Here is a 22,836-nt window from a genome sequence, read left to right on the forward strand (position 1 = left end):
TGATGAAAGTGAAAGAGCAGAGTGAAAAAGTTGGCTTAAAACTCAACATGGCATCTGGCCTCATCACTTCATGGCAAATAGATGGGAAAACAGTGACAGACTTTATTTTTTATGGCTCCAAAATCACTGCAGATGGTGACTGTAGCCATGAAATTAAAAGATGCTTGCTCCTTGGAAGAAAAGCTATGACCAACCTAGACAGCATATTAAAAAAGCAATTTCCAGTAGTCATGTATGGATGTGAGAGTTGGACTATAAAGAAAACTGAGGGCCAATGCTTTTGAACTCTTGAATGCTTTCAAGAGAAGACTCTTGAGAGTCCTTTGGACTGCAAGAAGATCAAACCAGTCCATCCTAAAGGAAATCAGCCCTGAATATTAATTGGAAGGACTGATGTTGAAGTGAAACTCCAACACTTTGGCCACCTGATGTGAAGAACTGGCTCATTGGAAAAGACTCTGATGCTGGGAAAGATTGAAGGTGGGAGGAGAAGGGGATGACAGAGGATGAGGTGGTTGGACGGCATCACCGACTCGACAGACATGAGTTTGAGTAAGCTCTGGGAGTTGGTGATGGACTGGACGGGGAGGCCTGGCATGCTGCAGTCCATGGGGTCGCAAGGAGTCAGACATGAGTGACTAACTGAACTGAACTGAAAAGAAAACAAAGCAAAACACATAGGAAGATAAAGCAAATGGGAAGATAAGATAATTATCAGGGAAAACAAAAGTTACACAAGAAAAAAAAAATCATGGTTTATGAGATGACTCAGCTGTGAAAAGTCATTGTAGTATAAACCCTAGTGCTGACCAAACAAAAATTAGAACATAATTAAATCGGGAGAAGAGGGAGATGAGAAGGGTGGTATGTGAGTGAGTGGAGTGGGGGCAAAGAGAGACAAAGCTTAACCTCATCTTCTACTAGAGTGAAAAGTTGTTAGTTGGCACCTACAAACGAAAAAGCAAGAAGCTAGCAATTAAGCATGTTATATGGAAACATGGAGGTAAATATAAACAGCAACAGCTGATACATGAAAGTGGTTCTCTCCAGGGAGAGGGAAGTAAGGGTCTAGGAGGTAGAAAACTATTGCTTTTCCTTATAAACCATATGGAACCATTCTATTCTTTAAGCTATGGGCATGTATAAGCTTGATACAAGAATAAAAACAAAAAACTGAAAATTTAAATAGGAAAGGTAGAACTGGCTTTTATAGCTCTACGTTAAATCTTGGGTTGTAGCACTTCTCTACATCTAACCATGCTTAAATTCCTTAACCTCTCTGAGCCAGTTTGTTTCGTCTGTAAAATCAGGACACTGGTGGTTGTGAAGATTTAGTGAGGTTTTAAGGCCCTTTGCCTACACGGGACAGTTCATGTCAGCTCCCGGTCAAATGGCCAAGGCTCCCACCCTTCATGTGGTCATTGTAGGAGCCTAGCAGCCGGAGTCTTTCTGCCCTTTAAAGTAGAGTTCTAATCACACCAGTGCCCAGTTGTTTCAAGAAAAACTTTAGATCCATGTTAGTTTCAATGGTGGTTCAGTGGTTAGGACACCACACTCTCACTGCGGAAGTCCTCAGCTGAGGAACTAAGATCCTACATTCCCCACAGCCCAAACAAACAAACAAAAAAGTAGATCTAGCATTGATTTAGATTATTTTTATTTATTTTTTAGACTATTTTTATTATAATGTTATTTAAATATTGTTTGGGCATTTAACTCTGTCTATACATAGAACTTAAGCACCAATAAAGTAAAAATAAATTTAAATGAAAGCCAAATCACAAAACCAATAGAATCCAAATAAATATTAACATAATGTGACACAGGTGATGTGCTGAAACCAAATCACAGCTCTTTGAAAGAACATGCTATCGAAGGGTCTTATTGGTCTTCATGACCAGGCTACTGGATGCTAGGTGGTGACCCAAATTCTCCCTCCTTTTCTGTGACTCCTTCCCTAGCTGTCTGGGGAACTCTTCAGTCTTAGCTTGGTACTAGTGTAGTTCTTATGTGATCTTTTCTTATTAGTCAGGTACAATGAAACTTAACACAATTTGGCACCAATTTAATCATAAACGGAAACCCGGGTTCAAAAAATTGAGGAAAACCCTAAGTTTAAAATCATCATGGAATTCCCTGGCAGTCCAGTGGTTAGGACTCCACGCTGTCACTGCTGAGGACCAGGGATCAATCCCTGATCCAGGAAGTAAGATTGCACGAGCCATGTGGCAAAGCAATGTGAGAAATTCTAAGACTGATATATGATATGCTGTGGGAACACAGGAAGGAGCCCCTCAACTTACTGGGATTGACTTTGAGTTGGTCTTCAGGCTGCATTAGAGTTCTTCAGCTTTTAACAAGAGTGGGTGGGGGAAGGAGTCTAGGCAGAGAATATTGCATGAGACATAATAAAGCTCAGAGCATGCAGGGATGAGTAAGTAGGTCTGAGGTTACATAATGTATAGTAGATAAAAGTAACCAGAAAAGACATCCTGGAGTAGATGATTACATTTGGATTTTTCCTATTGGTTTTCATTTGATGTGTGTGCATTTCTATGTGTCATTCATATAGATAGATAGACAAGATATATATAAGACAATATTTCTGTAAATAAAGCATTGTTCTAGATTTGGGGGATAGAGAGAGAAATTTTTGCAGTACTTCTTGAAAGAGGGATACACAGAGCAAACAATAACTCATAGGAAGTAATTCTATAGGAACCACAGTAGCACTGGCCAAGTGATGCTTATGGTTTTTCAATGAATAAAATCTAGAATAGCGAGAATGGATAGACTGCATGTCCTTCAAGCAGTTTCTTCATACATAACATTTCTATCAAGTGGGATAGAAATGGGCAAAAAGTGGTTGATTTCAAAATCTTTGTAAAATCTTAAGTCTGGAGTTGGTTTTCATGGCAACTGGTAGCCATTCAAGAGTTGTAATCAGTAAGCTGATAGGTTAATATATATAAATTTTAGGGGGTGGGGTGTGGAAAGAAAAGCCAGGAGATGGATGAGGGGTCTATGTCATTGTCTAAGATGAAAAAAAAAAAAACAAGACAAAAATGAATTAGGTAGTAAGAATTAGGTAGTAATGGCAGACATGCAGGAATGTACAGATATTAAAGTGGTAAAATTGATAAGCTTTATGACCAATTAGTGCTAGGGAGTGAGAAGTGAGAGGAGTCAGATTTCTGGCTTGAGTATCTGAGTGAGCTTCAGTTCCCTTTACTAGAATAGTATGAAACATATTGAGAGAGATGGGTTATGATGATGAGTTCTGGTAAAATTTGATATTAAGACATGAAGACAGATTGGATATAATTCATTTTTTTTTGATACAAGAAGACATACTGAGATAGTGAGGGGACTGTACATTGCTACAGCCACATTATGAGGCAATTTGGCAGTATCTCATATAATATTAAAATGCACACACTGCATGACCCAACAATTGCATTTCTCAGTATCAGCCTCACTAGGAAGACTGTGCCTTGTAGTATTGTAATATAAAAGATTCAAGTTACTTAAATAGCCTTTGATAGGGAAACAGAAAAATAAACCATAATAATGTTTCCAGACTTGCCAAGTAATAAAATCACCTGGGATATTGATTGAAAATCATTTCTCCAACCCCCTTTCCAGTCCTCCTATGGCAATACACTCTCTTGGGGAGGGTCCTGAATATTTCTGGGGTATATTATTTTGCCACAAGGAAAGTTTACAAAAGAGTTATGAAAAAAAAAAAAGAGTTATGAAAAGTATTTTCAAAACTGTATCTTGAAATAAACAAATGCTAGGCAGGATTTAAAAAGAATGAGGGTAGCTCTCTGTGAAATACCTCACAACGAGCTCCAGGATATATTGAGTGATAAATGCAAGGTATAGAACACACAGTATGATACGATTATGCAACCATAGACCCACACACAGAACAATATGTTTCTAGAAGTAAATATGGGTTTGAGTGTGGTGATTTCAAAGGGAATGTCTGTAATGCTTGGACTTTTTTATGATAAAAAAAAGTATGTGTGGGGACTTCCCTGGTAGTCCAGTGGCTAAGACTCTACATTCCCTAACGTGGGGGCCCCAGGATTGATCCCTTGTCAGGAAACTAGATCCCACATGTTGCAACTAAAGATCTGGCTCAACCAAATTTAAAAAAAGTATTTGTGTATTAATTCTGTAATTAGAAGCACGTATTTATCTACTGCTGGTGTGACTAAGGTGACGAAGATAGCCTATGCAAAATACGGTTTGTCTTAGACCATACACCCTGAAGCATATTCTGAGTATATTATATCATCAAATATTTGAAGTTTTTCTCTACATATATTGAGCTGGTTCAGTGCTTGGAGGAGCCAGGGCAAGGGAGGTGGCAAAGATGGGGAAGAAGTACCCAGAAATTCCCTGCTACTTCCACATCTGCCTATCTTGAGATTCAACTCATATACTGTCTCTAGGTCTCACCAACCTGAATTCATCTCTTCTCTTCTAAACCCCACCCCAGTTCTTTCCTCTACTGATATATACATGTACTCCAAATTTCCCCAAGCCCAGCAGTGGCCTGCATACCTAGCTCTCAGTACTTCATGATTATTGAAGGAGATGCTCCCAGCTCCTTCCTGGAGGTCTGAGAATGGTCTTCTACTCACCGCTGTAACTACTGCTCCCTAGAAGTCACTCAGTCGTCTCTCCTCACACATTCTCACCCCAACTCTTCCCTCCTTCTCACTGCTGTCTACAATCCTTGCAATAGGAAACATATGCTTTCATTATATAATTAAAGCTGAGTTTCAAAATTCAGCTCCCCTGGGGAGAGCTGTAAAAGTTAAATGGTTGCATCCCATCCTTCCCGGAGCACCGGATGGGCAGGAGTGGGTGGAGAGAGAGTAGATGGTTCCTACAGACCTGGGAAAAGGTGAGGGGCAGGGGTGGGGAATATAAACTCTGTTGATTCTTTACAAAGGAAAAACAGATCAAGATGGGGAGGGGGGAACTCTCTTCATAAGTCTGCTACATCAGTTACCCACCACCACTCCCACCTTATTTTTTTCTTTTTCTGCCACTACACACGGCTTGTGGGATCCCAGTTCCCCAATCAACTGAATCCACACCCTCGGCAGTGAGAACGTGGAGTCCTAACCACTGGACTGCCAGAGAATTCCCAACAACCACTCCCACTTATGATCCCCTTAGCTATCCTAATAAGAAAAATCTTGACATGAGACAGCTTATTTCAAGGCTTTACTTTTGAAGTCAGTCCATCTATTGAGATGGGGAACATCTTTGGATAGTGTCACCCTTCAAGCCTGCTGTGAGTGGCTCATTTGGAGGCAAGGCTGAGGACACTCTCCAAGAAGTCATCCCATGTCTCCAAGTGGTTCCAGACTAGCAACCCCAACAAAACGGACAAACCATTTTTCTTTTTACAGATCGTATGCTCTGGAATCTCATGTCTTTTTGGGATTAGTGCCATCAGCTCGCTGCTCTAACCCTCTCTGACAGACACATTGATTGTATTACTTCTTCAAGATATGTATCAGTCAAGGGGCTGGCAGGAAACATTTGGTAGCTCAAATTGGGTAATTCAGGGAAAGTTCATGAAAGGACTATATACACAGTAAGAGATGGTTTCCATACCTCAGCACTTTCATCACGGGAAAGGAAGGGCACACGGATCTCTGTGAGAAAGTCACCCAACAGGTGCTGGATCTTCCATCAAGGCAATAAATACTCCAATAAAGACCCAATCTTAGTCTTCTTTCATTTCTTCCCCATGTCTCCTTGGCTGAAGCCTACTGGAAGCTGGAGGGCAAGGAAGCCAGTTGATGGGTCCACAGTCTGTCAGCCCCTGCATCATGAGCAGATGGAAGTGAGTGGAGGGTGACTCTAGAGGGGCTGATGAAGGGTGTCCAGCACAACTTCCATATCAAACCTGCCTCTTGTTCAAGACACTAAGACCCAAGGCTTTTGGGTGGTCTCCCACCTGGAGCAGTTCAGCCCTCTCTCTCCCCATCTCCCATCATTCTTAGCCACGTGGCAGCAGTAGGTTCAAGACACGGAACGACATCCCTGCCCAAGTCTCAAACTGTGCGCCCTTATGGTTGCCTTGTGCTTCTCTGCCTGGACTGCTCTGCTTCACTTTCCTCTCCGAGAATTTCTACACGTCTTTCATGGTGAGGATCCTACGTTTCTCTTTGAAGCCCCACCTCTTCACATCGGCTTCATTGCTCACATACCTTCCTAACACTGAGGCACTGTGTGTGTTAGTCACTTAGTCGGGTCTGACTCCTTGTGACCCCATGGACTATATAACCCACCAGGCTGCTCGGTCCATGGGATTCTCCAGGCAAGAATACTGGAATGGGTTGCCATTCCCTTCTCCAGGGGATCTTCCCAACACAGGGATCTAACCCGTGTCTCTTATGTCTCCTGCATTAGCAGGCAGGTTCTTTACCACTAGCGCCAGCTGGGAAGCCCACTTTTATTCAGGACTTTATTCACATACATTTTCCCTGCTGCTATGCTGAGCATGCCTCAAAGATGAAGCCTGCATCTCGTCATTACCAGCAACAACCACTATCATCATTTTCTGAGGACCTATTAAGTGCCTGGCCCAGGCACTTTAATTCATGTTCTCAGCTCATTCTTTTGTCTAAAAAGCACTGGTATCCGAGATACCAGTGTAAACACTGATTTTCAGCAGATTGGTCAGCCAGTAAGCTGTTGTCACTTGGACTGCTAAACTGAGATTCAAACCCATCTACCTCCCACTCCCAACCTGGAAATTAAAACTGAAAATAATCACAGTGAACATTGCCCCTCAGCTTTGCATCCCTAGAGATGGCCCGGGTCTGGATGATACACGATTAGTGTCCAAGATATGTTTTTGAATAAACGACCAGAAGCGTGATGTGCTGACAGAAATCTTTTGACTGTGTGTATTGTTTTCTCCTGACACGAGCTGGCCCACACTCTTGAATTTCTTTTGTCTTTCTCTAGGCTGATGGTTTACAGTCAAGTCCCCTGTTGCTGGTCAACACTGTCTTGACTATGTTTAAGTGGCTTTTCAGAACAGAATCACCAGCAAACTGAATCCCTTAGAAGACTAAGGTATTGGTTTTTCTCCTGGACTGAGTTAGAAAATTTTCCCAAGAACTGGAACAGCTATGTATCAGGAACTTCTAAGCAACATCTCCTTATATTTTTTACATATGAACTATGAGAGTAGGGGGCTTCCCAGGTGGTGCTAGTGGTAAAGAACCTGCCTGCCAATGCAAGAAATGGAAGAGACATGGGTTCAATCCCTGGGTTTGGAAGATCCTCCAGAGGAGGACAAAGCAACTCACTCCAGTATTCTTGTCTGGAGAATTTCATGGACAGAGGAGTCTGGCAGTCTACAGTCCATGGCATGGCAAAGAGTTGGACATGAGTAAAGCAACTCAGCACATACACATGTGAGAGTGGGAGCTGAAGGAGAATGTTTTTTTAAAATCGACCCTGTTATGCCACCATGGGTTGGATACTTATTGTGTGACCAATTCAATGCTTGTTGCTTTACATACATTATTCCTAATTTTTTAGCAGCCCTGCAATGTAGGTCTTACTATTCCCATTTTACAGGACAGAAAACTGAGGCTCAGTGAGCCTAAGTAACTTGTCCAAGGTGTTCCAAACACACATGGTATCATACTTCCTCATCTCTCCACTGTTGCCTTTTTTCCTTACTATTTTCACTGACCGCACAACTTTTTTTTGCTGCTCCATGCTGCTTGTGGGATTTTATTTCTCCAACCAGGGATCAAACCCAGGCCCTCCTCTGCAATGAGAACATGGAGTCCTAACAACTGGACCACCAGGGAATTCCCAGTTGCACAGATATTATAACAAGAATATGGAAAACAATTAGAAGAAAGTTGTTCATAATTTCAGTACCCCAACATATCAATTATTTTTAGGTTTCTGTTATTGTCTGTGCATGTGTGCTCAGTCATCAGACTCTTTGCAACCCCATAGACTGTAGCCCACCAGGCTCCTCTGTCCATGGAATTTCCAGGTGAGAATACAGAATGGGTTGCCATTTCCTCCTCTAGGGGATCTTCAGGACCCAGGGATCGAACCCACATCTCCTGCATTGGTGGGTGGATTCTTGATCACTGAGCCACCTGTCCTTATCCAAATATTACCAAAAAAGCACATGCACACACGCACACACACACAAATAATTAAGCCCCTCTAGGAGACTTGGTTGGAAAAGGCAATGGCACCCCACTCCAGTACTCTCGCCTGGAAAATCCCATGGATGGAGGAGCCTGGTGGGCTTCAGTCCACGGGGTCGCAAAGAGTAGGACAGAACTGAGTGACTTCACTTTCAGTTTTCACTTTCATGCATTGGAGAAGGAAATGGCAACCCACTCCAGTGTTCTTGCCTGGAGAATCCCAGGGACAGGGGAGCCTGATGGGCTGCCGTCTATGGGGTCGCACAGAGTCGGACATGACTGAAGAGACTTAGCAGCAGCAGCAGCAGGAGACTTGATGATGATTGAAAGTTGGTGGTCACAAGCTCCTGATTCACAGAATCCAGACAGAGCCTTGCACATAGTTTCCTCTGAGATAGCATGAATCTTGATATCACAAGCCAGAGAGCTAGAACATTTTGCTCTTGGAGCAAAAGACTTACTCAAAGTTAGTGACCATTCATCTAAAGATTTTTAAAAGAGCCATCACTACCATATCCAAATTCTGATTATGACAATTATTTCTCAGTCAGAAGGACCTTCCTGGTCCTTTGAATGTTATCTTAATCAGAGTGATATTGACCAAAATGTTAACAGCGGTTATTTCTGGGCAGTGAGATTACAGTGATGTTTATTTTCTTTTTGATTCTCTTTTACATTTTCTGAATTTTCTGCAATGAACATGTATTATGTTTTTAGTAAGATTAAAATGAATACCAATGTTGAATAAAATATGAAGTTGATCTAAAGAAAAAAGTCTAGAAAAATTAGAGTCAAGGATATAGATCATATAGTCCCTACAACTGGAGTGCCTACAACCAGTGCCTCCCTCAGATCAGAGAGCCTAGAACCTACTAGAACCCAGGAATTATGTAGGATTTCTAGTCCAACTCTCTTTCTAAGATCTGCTGACAAGCCTGTTTTTTGTTGTTGTTGGTTTTTGGTTTGGGTTTGTTGTTGTTTTTGTTTGTTTTTGTTCCTAAACCATTTGTCAACAGAGAAGATTTGATTCTGAGAATATGTTATGGATTTTCTGTAGCAATGGTCCAATATCATTTAGTAGACAATAACAGGCCTAGAAATGTGTGGGAGCCTTGCTGTCAAGTCCCGTAGTGTTTTAATAAAGGAACATGTCATTTTTCTTCAGCTAAATTTCAGCTAGGAAAAATACTAGATGAGGTTTCCTTGCCATTCATTCCATAGCCTTTCTGCAGTTTGGACACCTTAATGATTTCATGCAAAATTCACTGTCTAAAGAGTCTTGGTAGCTTCTGTCTGATCCTGGTTTTTCCTTTTGATGCAGATTACTTACGTGCATCCATCATGGTAAAAACAGCAGAGTTTGGGCAAACACTGCTCTCTCAGACCCCTGCTCCCTTTTAGGCCTGGAGATCCTTCATCTAACCCAGTTCCATTCTTGTGCCTCTTCCCGCTGGCTTCCCCAGTGCCATTTTTATTAAAGCTCCAGCTCATCCTACATTCAGCCGCATGACTTCTTACAGGCTTCAGAATAAATCACCACATTGCTCCGATCTTGGCTTCTCTGCCCTCAGCTTTCAATTAAATTTAGAATTGACTTTAAAGGTACAACCTCAATGTACATGGTTGAAAATGACCTTGTTTCCCCTTTCCCACCACCTGCGACTTCCTGCGCGGGGCTCTTATACTCCAGCTCCTGGTTCAAAAAGTAGAAACAGGAATTTGCTACATGCTCCTGTGGCAAACTATAAGTCTCAAGCTGTTTAAAGTCTTTAAAGTCCCATCCAAAAGGTAAAGTACACTCTGCAGAGAGAAATCTGGGGCCTGAATCTCTGGCTGCCTGTGTTCAGGAAGAGACACAGAAGGAGGAGGAGAAGAAGAAGAGAGAGTGAGACAGAGGGGGAAAAAAAAAAACCTTTGAGCTAAACACTTAATTTGTTTAATTTCTACAGTTTGCATTCAGGATGATTAGTCTATTTATAATACACATCACTATTAAAGTAATTATGTTAAGTTAATATAAATGATCTATGACAAGATCACAAGGACACGGAAGCTGACTTGAACATCAAAACTGACTTTCATCTTCTGTCTTGTCATTTGTCTTTCTACTCTTAGCAAGGAATAGAGAATAGTAAGCAGTAGATTTGGGCTATTTAGAGTTGGGCGTGCTCCTGACAATTTCTTCCTCCTTCCTTTGGAAGTGTTCTCCAATCAGAATGACTGAACTAGAAAACCGTTCTTCCTATGTAAAATACTAACACTCCATTAGTATTTTAAGGCACTTCAGTTATATCTAAAAGCTATAAGGTCCCTCCCAGTTCAAAAGAGAAGGGAAGAATTATTTGATTTCCTGAAAAAAGAATAAAACAAGATCCAGTATGTGAACAGGATGTATAAGTTGAAAGAACTCTACAAGTGTAATGGGTCAATTTATTCATTTGACTATCACTTAGTTATTGAGTATTTACTATGCATCGGGTTCCATGGAGGCTGTACAGTGTTTAAGAGCTTGAGCCTTAGTTTTCTCACTCTAAAATGGAAACAGAAACCCTTCATTTCAGGGTGTGTGATAATCAAGTGAAAGAATTAATATAAATTACTGGAAAACAGTTCTTAGCACATAACAAATGTTGAATGAATAGCCATATATATAAAAATATGAGAGAGGTAGTCCCAAATGCTAAGCAATTTACAGCCAAATGAATTATTATTCAAAACTTCAATTATTATTCAAAAGTTTTTTGCCTTTGACCCTAAAATTTGCAAAACTTTGAAGATTTAGCCATGTAAATCTCAGAACAAAATACTTTCCTACTGACTGCCCTTTAGAAAGATATATTAAAAATTGTGGGTGCTTTACCAAATAAGGAAGAAAGGAAAATGAATTTACACTTACCCACTAAATGTGAGATCTCAATGATTTTTTATCTTTTTTAATTGAAATCTTATTAGATCTTAATTAATAGATAGGGATGAATAGTCTCATGTCCTAGATGGGGATACTAAAGAGAATCAGTAACCTCCCCATGGTCACAGAGCTAGGAGGGAGAAGATTAAATTCAAACTAGGTAATGGAATTTCATAGCAAACACCCTCTTCCAACAACACAAGAGACAACTCTACACATGGACATCACCAGATGTCAAGACCAAAATCAGATTGATTATATTCTTTGCAGCCAAAGATGGAGAAGCTCTATACAGTCAGCAAAAACAAGACCGGGAGCTGATGGTAGCTCAGATCAGGAACCCCTTTTTGCAAAATTCAGACTTAAATTGAAGAAAGTAGGGAAAACCACTAGATCATTCAGATATTACCTAAATCAAATCCCTTGCAATTATACAGGGGAAATGACAAGTAGATTCAAGGGATTAGATATGATAGAGTGCCTGAAAAACTATGGACGGAGGTTCGTGACATTATACAGGAGGCGATGACCAAACCATCCCCAAGAAAAAGAAATACAAAGAGGTAAAATGGTTGTCAGAGGAGGCCTTAAAAATAGCTGAGGAAAGAAGAGAAGCTAAAGGCAAAGGAGGAAAGGAAAGATATATCCATCTGAATGCAGAGTTCCAAAGGATAGCAAGGAGAGATAAGAAAGCTTTCCTAAGTGATCAAAGCAAAGAAATAGAGGAAGACAATAGAATGTGAAAGATTAGAGATCTCTTCAAGAAAAGTGAAGATATCAAGGGAACATTTCATGAAAAGATGGGCACAATAAAGGACAGAAATGGTATGGACCTAACAGAAGTAGAAGTTAATAAGAGGAGTGGACAAGAACACACAGAAGAACTATACAAAAAAGATCTTCATGACCCAGATAACCACAATAGTGTGATCACCCACCGAAAGCCAGACATCCCGGAGTGTGAAGTCAAGTGGGCCTTAGGAAGCATCACTATGAACAAAGCTAGTAGAGGTGATGAGATTCCAGTTAAACTATTTCAAATCCTAAAAGATGATGCTGTTAAAGTGTTGTGCTCAACATGCCAACAAATTTGGAAAACTCAGCAGTGGCCACAGGACTGGAAAAGATTGGTTTTCATTCCAGTCTCAAAGAAAGACAATGTCAAAGAATATTCATACTACCACACAAATGTACTCAGTGGAAACAGTGACAGACTTTCTTTTCTTGAGCTCCAAAATTACTGCAGATGGTGACTGCAGCCATGAAATTAAAAGATGCTTGCTCCTTGGAAGAAAAGTTATGACAAACTAGACAGCATATTAAAAAGCAGAGAAATTACTTTGCTGACAAAGGTCCATATAGTCAAAGCTGTGGTTTTTCCAGTAGTCATGTATGGATGTGAGAGTTCGACCATAAAGAAAGCTGAGTGCCAAAGAATTGATGCTTTTGAACAGTGGTGTTGGAGAAGATTCTTGAGAGTCCCTTGGAACCAGTCAATCTTAAAGGAAATCAGTCCTGAATATTCATTGAAAGGATTGATGCTGAAGCTGAAGCTCCAATACTTTGGCCACCTGATGTGAAGTGACTCATTAGAGAAGACCCTGATGCTGGGAAAGATTGAAGGCAGGATGAAAATGGGGATGATAGAGGATCAAATGGTTGGATGACATCACCAAGTCAATAGACATGAGTTTGAACAAGCTCCGGGAGTTGGTAATCGACAAAAAAGCCTGGCGTGCAGTCCATAGGGTTGCAAAGAGTCAGATATGACTGAGTGACTGAACTGAACTGATGGAATTTCAGAGCCCATGCTCTTGGTCAAATTACCAGCTGCCCTCATCCACCATAGGTCCTGGGGGAAAGACTTTGAGTCCTTATCTGAAAACACTAGAGATATTTGGGATCTGCTTAAAGTAGAAGGGGAAATATCAAAGAAGAAAAATACTGCAATAATTAATTTCCTGCTCAAGCTTCTGAACAGTAGTATTATAATGAGAGTCCTTCCCTTCCATTTAAACTCTTCAAGGTAGAAACTTCCTTTTTCAGTTCTAAAAGATTACTGTTGACAGGCACATGTTTGAAGACTTTGATTCTCCTTTCCTTTCTTTCAGTAACACTTAACGCTTTTCTGGGGAAGGAAACCATACAAAAGTTTAAAACTATGAATGGAAAAGTTAGGGAAGAAGGTTATACCATACTGACCCTGTTTTGAAAGACTACAGCCACCCCTAGGTTAACTGATCTTTCCACACTAGCTCTGTATCCACTCTTCCTAAATGAACTTTTCAAGCTCTCAGTCAGCCTTCCTCCATGGACTGCAGAAACAACAGTGATTGCCTGTACCAAGTTCAACCCAGGAGGACAAGTGCCTACAGACGCTAAAGACTCCTCTGCTAGTCAGGCCTCAGTAGACAGCTCCTTGGGATTTTAAAGGTGTTAAGGAGTTGGGTTCTTATATTTTGTGCCAACCCCCAACTATAGCACAGCTAGACCACACTTGGTCACAACCAGCTAATTAAACTAAGTCACCCCACAGAAGGTCAAATGGCCATACATAAATAGAAATTTCTCTTTCTTACCTGCCCTGCAGTCTTCCTTCCTTTCCTTCTCTGTCTCTTTTTTTAGTTTCCAGAAATAATTGTTCTTTTTCTAGTGCCCAAAAAGAAGGCACCCCACAGTTCATCTTACTTGGCAGTAGCCTAAACAGCTTCTTATCCTCTCAATATAGTCTTTAAAGTACAAGGATGAAAAAGGCTGAAGGGCGAAAATACCATTTAACTAAGAGAGTTTACAATTATTTATCACTCCAACAGTTGTGCGTGTTTGTGTGTGTGTTTTAATATTCCAAACCTCAGAAATCGAACCCATAATTTTGTTAATAACCAAATAGATACATACTTACAGTAAATTTCTGGGAACTTAATCATTTCTTTTATGTGTACATCATTTTCCTTTTCAAAGCACTTACACATGTACCTAAGCTGGAATTAAATTATAACACCCATTCTTCAGATCAGGAGACTTGACTCAGATGGACTAAGGGACATGCCAGGGTCACAGAGCTAATTAGTTGCAGCATCAGTATTGGAATTCTGGCTTTCTTTACTGTATTGTTATATATATATACACACACAAAGTTTATAGCATAGCCTTTGAGATTTCCTCCTGGGAAAAAGAAAGTACTGTTCCACAGTTTGTGCCTTGGAGCTTCTGTCAGGAGCTGACTTTTATGTACATTCTACTGACTTTTATGTAGAATGTACTATTGGCATACCCTACTAGTATGACTTATGGCTCCAAGGCATTGAAAGACAGTTTGTAGAGAAAAGACCTGAAATCACCATTTGATACAATATAACTATGGAAAAGTTCTTTTACCTCTGAGTCAGTTTCTTTACCTGCAAAATGGCAACACTGCCAATCTCATAGAACTGGTATAAGGCTTAAATAAATGACATTTGTAAAGCACTCAGGCAGTAGATTGTGGTGGTAGAATTCTTTCTCTTGAAAAAGTGCTGTTAGAATAACAGAGTGAGGAGAATACAGAGTATGGTTAAGAAAAGCTGATGTTGGACTTCCCTAGTGGTCCAATGGTTAAGATTCTTTACTTTCAGTGCAGGGGCACGGGTCCTATCCCATGGTTGGGGAACTAAGATCCCATAAACTGTACGACCAAACAAATTAAAAGAAGAAAAAAAAAAGAAAGAAAAGTTGATGTCCCTCACCCTCCTCAAGGACACTCCACTTGCAGACCACCTCTCCCTCCCAAACTGTAAAACTTAGATAGGAGGAAGGATAGATAGGTAAAGGCCAGATCATGTGATGCCCTGAAGGCCTCAGTACAGAATCAGGAATGAAAGTGAAAGTGTTAGTCACTCAGTCTTGTCCACTTTTTTGTGACCCCCATGGACTATATAGCCCACCAGACTCCACTGTCCATGGAATTCTCCAAGCAAGATTACAGGAGTGGGTAGCCATTCCCTTCTCCAGGGCATCTTCCTGACCCAGGGATCGAACCCAGGTCTCCTACATTGCAGATTCTTTACTGTCTGAGCCACCAGGGAAGAATTCATGGAGTTGGGATGCAAAAACAGGTTGAGGCTCTTCTTTCTGTTCCTCTAAGTCACCAAGCTTGTGCCTGCTTCACAGCCTTTGCACTTTCTGTTTCCTCATTTGAACTTAAGATGCTCATTCCCTCACTGCATTCAATGCCATCCTTCAAGGAGGGTATCTCCATCAGAGTTTATTAAAATACTGTCTTCCTATCCTGGTGGCTCAGATGGTAAAGAATTTGCCTGCAATGCAGGAGACCTGGGTTCAATCCCTGGTTTGAGAGGACCCCCTGGAGGAGGGCATGGCAACCCACTCCAGTATTCTTGCCTAGAGAATCCCCATGGACTGAGGAGCCTAGCAGGCTACAGTCCATGGGATCGCAACAAGTCTAACATGACTGAGCGACTAAGCACAGTCTTCCCACCTGCCCTCAACCCCTTATCTTGACTGAATTTTTCCTCAACACTTACCAATACCTGAAATTATATTGCATGTTTGTTTAATTGTTGTCTATTTCTTCTGCTGGAAAAGTGTGAAAGTGTTAGTCACGCAGTCATGTCCAACTCTTTGTGAAGCCTGCCAAGTTCCTCTGTCCGTGGAATTCTCCAGGCAAGAATACTGGAGTAGCAATTCCCTTCTCCAGAGGATCTTTCCAACTCAGGGACTGAACTCGGTCTTCTGCATTGAGGACAGATTGAACTCAGGTCTTCTGCTTTGTGGGCAGATTCTTTACCATCTGAGCTACCAGGGAAATCCTTCTGCTAGAAAGTAAGCTCCATAAAGACAGGGACCTCATTCACTCTGCTTCCCCAGTACCTAGAGGAGAAAATGATTAGTCTCAGATGTGTAATAAATAACGAGCAGATGAATGAATGAAATATATATATATGAAATAATGATACTAGGACCACAGTTATTAACACTGTGGATTCCTTAGACTGCCATCCTTATATTGATTTTAACCACTAAGAACAGTTTCAGCATTAAGTTAGGATTCTTATTAAGATTAAAGCTAAATGACATATTCAAAGAAACTGTAGAAACGTGAACCATTCTTTAAAATTTCACTTAGAATAACTTTCCAAGACTGCTGAGAAAACTTTAAAATGTAAACCTGATCTTGTCACCAGTCAGCCCTAATCTTCAATAGCTGCCATTGCCCCAGGTGATACTTAAAACAGTTCTACTCTGAAGGCCCTCAGAATCTCTTCAGAGCTCTTGCTTAAACCTCATGTCCTGTTCCCCATATAATGATTCATCATACCTCCTTTCACTCTCCAAAGTGTCCTGGTTTAAGTAATGATATATATGCTCATCCTACCTACATACTCCTTTTCTGCAGGGGCTCCACTCCAATCAGGCTTTCCTGGTGGCTCAGATGGTAAAGAATCTGCCTGCAGTGCCCAAGACCTGGGTTCAACCCCTAAGTCAGGAAAATCCTCTGGAAAAGAAAATGGCTACCCACTCCAATATTCTTGCCTGGAGAATTCCACAGACAGAGGAGCCTGGCAGGCTACAGTCTATGGGGTCACAAAGGATTGAACACAATTGAGCAACTAACACTCACTCCAACCAGACCCATCTACCAGCAGGTATCCAAATGGCAGAGACTCTTTCATATTTTCCTTTGAGCAATTTTCCCTCAGCCTAGGATATCCTTCATTCTTCCAGATACCAGCTGTAAGTAATATCAGCTCTTCCAGAAAGGCTTTCCCAGATTTTTCCTCCAGCCCAATAAAGATTAGGCAACCCACAGAGCCAGAGCTACTTTGGAATTGCCTGAGGAGCTTTTGGAAATACAGATTTCTAGATCACCTAATGCCAGGAGGGGTGGGGCCCAGAAAGTCAGTTTGCCCCGCCTAAGTGTTCCCACCACATCTTCTGCTTATTTCCACAGGTATCCCTGTTATCACCAGTTTACCTACCTGTTTTCTTCACTATAAATTCCTCGAGGGCAGGACCTATGACCCTCACCTCTAGTGTGTCTCCATTGCCTGGACTGGGCACTCGATGAAGGATACATCAACACGTGAATAATAGTGGCAAATGTTTGCAGAGCCCCTGCTATGGACCAGGTGCTATTCTATGTGTTTTTTGTGTGTTAACTCATTATTTCAGAAAAATATTTAACCCTTAGCATTATAATAGCCTGAATGACAAAGGGTATTAGGGACATTACGGTACTAAGAATTAACTCTGGAAAGTGCAGAGTGTGACATCCAAATTAATTTTTTTCAGTAAACATTTAAAGACAGAATACCTCGGAAAGTCTTCTGTAGACCTGTGCACACTGAAGAGTGTTGATCATTTCCTAGGTGAACATCCAATGTAGCTTGAGGGGGACTTCGTAAGGATGGCAAGGAAATACCTACACCCTCACCCCTACTTCCTGACTGCTTTGTGCTTGATCAGCAGATGCACCTTCAAGGGTTTTATCTTCTATTTCTGACCTCTTCGACAGAAACAGCTTCCACAGTGCTGGGGAAGAGAACAAGGATGGAACTTCTTCATTCTTTCAGTCTACATCTTTCAGCTTCAAAATTTAGCCTTCTCTGTGCATATCCTATAAAAATTAAGGGGAGCTTAAGAAGGACCTCTAACCCACAAAGAGCTTAATGTGTTTTAAATGTACAACTCTGATAACAGTATCAGATTATGGATTTCCAAATGGCAGCCACAATCATGATTTAGAACAGATGGTCAAACGACAGGCAACAGAATCAACAGAATTTTCTGTCATTCCCAAGAGGCTAACAGAATCCAAGAGAAGTATCTGACATCACTTAAATTGGTAAACAGCTCAAAACAATCTTAATTAACAGTTTGCTGGAGCACTTAATGACAGAGAGCATGCCTCAGTAGAAATTGGTATTCTTAGGCAGCGATCGTATGTTATTAACCACATAGGAAGGTAGTCTAAAGCTCTGGGAAAAACAATCAAAATTAGGAATTAAGAAATCTTAGTTTGGGCTCTGACACTGGGTGACCTTGGGTAGTAATTTGAACTTTTTGAACCTATTTCCTTGTCTGTAAAATGACATCTGAGTTGCCTTCTCTTAGCTTTAAATATGAACCCAAACCAATCAGGGAATAGGAAGGACTTAAACCATGAAAGAGCAAAACAGGAATCACAAAAACATTTTAGATTACAATGAAGTAAAATCCATCTCTCAACATACAAAGAGACTACAGTAGGTGAAAGTTTACAGTTATTGTTTATTTTGCTTACCATAGTTACTATGGCAGAGGATATTATTTTACTAGAAATATTAATGCTTGCAGCAGAGCAAATCAGACTGTCTCTGGGTAAGGAGCCTTTCTTAAATCAACAAAATCATGTAACATTGTCAGTTAAGAAATGTTGAACTATTTTTTATATAAATCATCTTCGGTTCTCCATGTTGTCAGTCTTCTGGAATTGGCTTTGAAAAGAATGGGTAATCTTTTCAGCATTGCTTGTTATCCAGTGCAAGAAACTCAGATAAGGAAAGACTTCACAATGAGCCTCAGCAAGTAAGCAAAAAAAGTTTCAGCCTGAAATAACCCAGAACTAGTTAGGTCTAGATGCCAATAGGCAAATTTACTCTGTTTTTTTTGTTTTTTTGTTTTTTTGGTTTTTTTTTTTGCACCCTATCTATGTTTCTTTGACAAAAAAAAAAAAAAAAGTTTAAGGACTGTATTCAACTTCTCATGGAAAATTATATTAGTCATGTATTTTGTGAAATGATGGAAGAAGAGAGGAGAGAGGTTGAAGAGAAGGGACAGAGTAGTAGGGGAAGGGGACAGAATTAAGCTGCTGGGAAGGGAGCCCACTGCTTCTCAAGTTACCATTTGTAAACCCTTTACCCAGTTCTGTTTGGGCTATTGTCCTGGGTAAATCATCCATTGAAAATCAAGCTCCTCAGCTCATTATATATTCTTCATTTGAGGTGACCAGAACTATTTCCTGAAACCTGGTTTGGGTGCTAATTACCTGCCCAAATACCTTGCAAATATCTCCGTGGATTTGTCATAGGAAAATTACACTTTTTAAAATTTCACTTATTCCAAGCTCCCCTTTCAACTTCCTAGTCATGACACTACAACCGCCTAAACAGAAGAGACCTCTGCTACTCTGGTTACTGTGAAGGGACCCTCCCGCCTCCTCAGTTACCCTAAGGCATAGCTTGCAGCTCTGACTCAACTGTGGAGAAATGTTTACCAAAGTCAGCCATGTATTTCTATACAGAGAAGTAAACTGCTTTTCCCTCCTCAGGCTTCTCTCCCTCCCTCTGCAAGGAGGCAAGAGCCCCCTCCTGCAAATAACCAAAGAACACTGTACAAAATAGACTTGCCCTCACAGATGGTTCTTTCTCTTTAGATTTTAAAATAACTCTTTCTGTCAGCCTACCTCCTCTCCTAACCCTCAGAGGGGGAAAAAAAAGCACCTCAAACTCATAGCATTTGTCTTGCCATTATGATAGGATAACATTTCTATCAATTTTGAAACTGAATAAAAAAATTTTATTTTATTGGGGTAAACGTTCATTTACGTATCTCTAATTGAGTCAATACAAAATGGTGTTGCCTTTTCTTTCCCTTCCACATCTAAATAAATTTATGTCCAAAAGCATGAATGTACGTGTCATCTTCAAGAAAAATAATCACGTAAAGCCAGAAAAACATGGAACATAACCAAACCAATAAAACCAGTATAAGTCAATATTCTAAATACACGTACTTCAATCCTTGGAAAAGAACTGGAAGATAGGAAACACTGCATCCTGACTACACAAGATTTTTTTTTTTCTTCCCGTTTTCCTTAAGAAAGCTGAAGGTGAGGACTGTCTCTATGTGGCACTGTGGTATAAGTGACCGCTGTTGTGGAGGAGAAAAGCCCATGAAGCTTAAAAATTTTGCAAGGAGAAAACAATCCTCCTGCAGACCACAGTAAATAAAATAACAGCAGTGGGGTGATTTGCAACCATGTAACGGGGCTTTTGTCTGGGTCTATTTCTCTAGGCCTTGAGGGTTTCTGTGTTCCTTCTCCGCAGGATCTCAGTGTTGCGCCCCTCCATCACAAAGGCCCAGGGCTTGAGCCCCTCCTCCAGCTGTTCACCCCCAATCTTGCCCATGCTGAGGCTTACTTACAGCAGACTGAAGAGTTTCAGTGGGGTGCAGGGCACTGCAATTTAGGATTTCTGCAGTACAGGGTGAATTTTCAAGAGTGTATCAGAGAGGGGAGCCAGACTTAAAAATAGCCTTTACTCATCCTATTAACCATTTCATTGCTGAACTAATTTCTAAGGCCAGACCAGCAGGGTTGGGTTTTTTTTTTTTTTTTCTCTCTCTCTAGCAAACACCAAAATTGCTACAGCTGCCTCTAGTCATTTGTATAAAGGCAACACTTCACCATGTCTTGGATAACAGCTGAATAGATGTTTTGAGTCGTTACAGAAAAAACTATTAAAAAACCATTGTATTGTATATGACATGTTTGAAGGTGGGAAAGAAGGGAAGGGATTAGAGAAGTAGAGGGAAGATGGAGAGTGAAAGAAAGGAGAAGGAAAAGAGAAATCTTGGTGAATAGAGGAGTGAAGCCTCTTGTTCTGGTTTGTATTGATCTTATTAAGTATGGGGAGAACTGATGAGTCTGTGATTATTTAAATGACCATGAAACCTGTGCATTCAAAGAGATAAATGAAGCTATGTAATGACCTTCTACGTAAAATCAAAGGACCATAAAAGGACAAGGAGGAGGGGCGTCATTGTAGAATAATATTTACATCATACAGTTTACCACAGGCAAAGGTAAACTGGGGGTTGAAGAATTTCCAGGGAAACAAGAGCCTAAGTTCAATACTTTACAGGCCTGATCCATCTAAGTTATTGAAGCAATAACATTTTCTATTTTGTATGTTAGCAAGGAAAAGGTTGATTTTTTTCTTTTTTTTTTTATGGTGGCGGGGAGCAGTTGTGAGTAGTTTGTACAGCAAGTAAAACTTCAGAAAGGCAACAACACAGAATATACCATCAATGGGCAAACTGAGTCATAGGATGAGAACTAGGTAAGGGTTATTAGGACAATATGCTCTAAATTTTATATAATAATAAAACATACTTGGTTCAAACAAAAGACAAACTTCTGATTATTTTAAATATTATGACATTCTTTTAATGTGACGTTATAAAATTATGGCTGCTTGTCTAAGGGAAGATGCTAAAATCTTCCCTTAGACACTGACACTACCCTTGCAATTAGCAAGAAAAAGGCAAATACACACACACAGAGATGAGTAGCAATATGATGTTTTTGGTGGTGGTATAGTCGCTAAGTCCTGTCCGACCCTTTTGCGACCTCATGGACTTGTAGCCCGACAGCTCCTCTGTCCATGGGATTTTCCAGACAAGAATACTGGAGTGGGTTGCCATTTCCTTCTTCAGGGTATCTTCCCCACCCAGGAATCGAACCCATGACTCCTAAATTGCAGGTGAATTTACCACTGAGCCACCAGGGAAACCTGTGATGTTGTTTAATGAGTTCTAATTAGCTGATTCCATCATTTGTAACTTTAGTGAACGTTCACATTTAATAAGCTATTGCAGCTAAGAGGAGAAGTATCAACTATGGACTCTGACAAACCTGGTTTTCAATCCTAGTTCTCCCACTTATTAGCTGTCTAGCTCAAGAAAAATTGTCTCTGGGCCTTGGTTTTCTAATCTGTAAAATGGGCACAACACCATCTGCCTCCTCAGATTGCTGTGAAGATTAAATAAGACAATAAATGGAAGGCACCTGGTTGTATTTGGGCAGGTGCCCAATCAAAGTAGCTATTATCATTCATCCCATTACTCTAAAAAGGTAACAGAAAGTCTTAAGGAAATTAGGAACCCCAGAAAAAATAAACCTAATTTTAAAAAAAGAAAAACCTAAATTCTTCAAACCATAAAGTTTCTGATCATTAATTTATCATTAATCAATCTCTGCTACAAATACCATTGACAGATTTTTTTAAAAGACACCACTTAAATTTTAATATCAGATGAACAACAAATATTTTTAGTATTGTAAGATGTCCCATGCAATATTGTACCTAAAAAATTATTTGTTGCTCATCTAAAATTCAAATTCAACTGAGTGTCCTCTTTTTTATTCACCACATCAGACCACCTAACTGCAAACAGTAGAGACCTGAGTTTATTTAATTCCTACTTCCTTTAGCCCAGGTCCCTACTGTGCTAACAGGAAAGAAATCTTTATTTCAAAAAGTTTAAAATAAATCAATAGATTAATAAATTAACATTATTAAAACTTTTCAAATATCCAGAACTTTAGCTTTTCAATATAAGAAGAAAAAACAACTGCCTTTTTTTTTCTTCTTTTTCATTTTATAGTGTAGCCATTGGCTTTTGGTTTTTAATCATCTCTCACACAAACCATGGCAATGTGCAGTTTCCAGGCTCCCTTGGCCAGTTCTGAATTTTGTTTTGTTTTGCCTTTCCTCTTTCTCCAGTGCAGGGCTCCATGGAAACTTGATTATGCAGACAGACCTGTGGAACTGAGAGGAAACTGACAAATAAGACCCAAATTGAGATGCTCTGTCAAAAAGAACGGTCCTCTCCAGTAAAGTGGTATTGTGTAGTAAGGCAGGATGTATGTCCAGGAGAGGTTCA

At 40.3% G+C, this 22,836-nt stretch overlaps 1 long non-coding RNA gene across 1 annotated transcript; it reads right to left on the reverse strand.

Annotated features, from left to right (window-relative positions):
- Positions 1–1,840: 1,840 nt before the first annotated feature.
- Positions 1,841–22,225, reverse strand: LOC123333983. Its single transcript, XR_006551656.1, has 4 exons — positions 20,314–22,225; positions 17,444–17,661; positions 15,654–15,999; positions 1,841–5,854 (listed from the first exon to the last, which is right to left on the reverse strand). It is a non-coding gene; the product is annotated as an uncharacterized LOC123333983 (long non-coding RNA).
- Positions 22,226–22,836: the final 611 nt, after the last annotated feature.

The sequence above is a fragment of the Bubalus bubalis genome, chromosome 1, assembly GCF_019923935.1.
Source record: "Bubalus bubalis isolate 160015118507 breed Murrah chromosome 1, NDDB_SH_1, whole genome shotgun sequence".
NCBI lineage: Eukaryota > Metazoa > Chordata > Mammalia > Artiodactyla > Bovidae > Bubalus > Bubalus bubalis.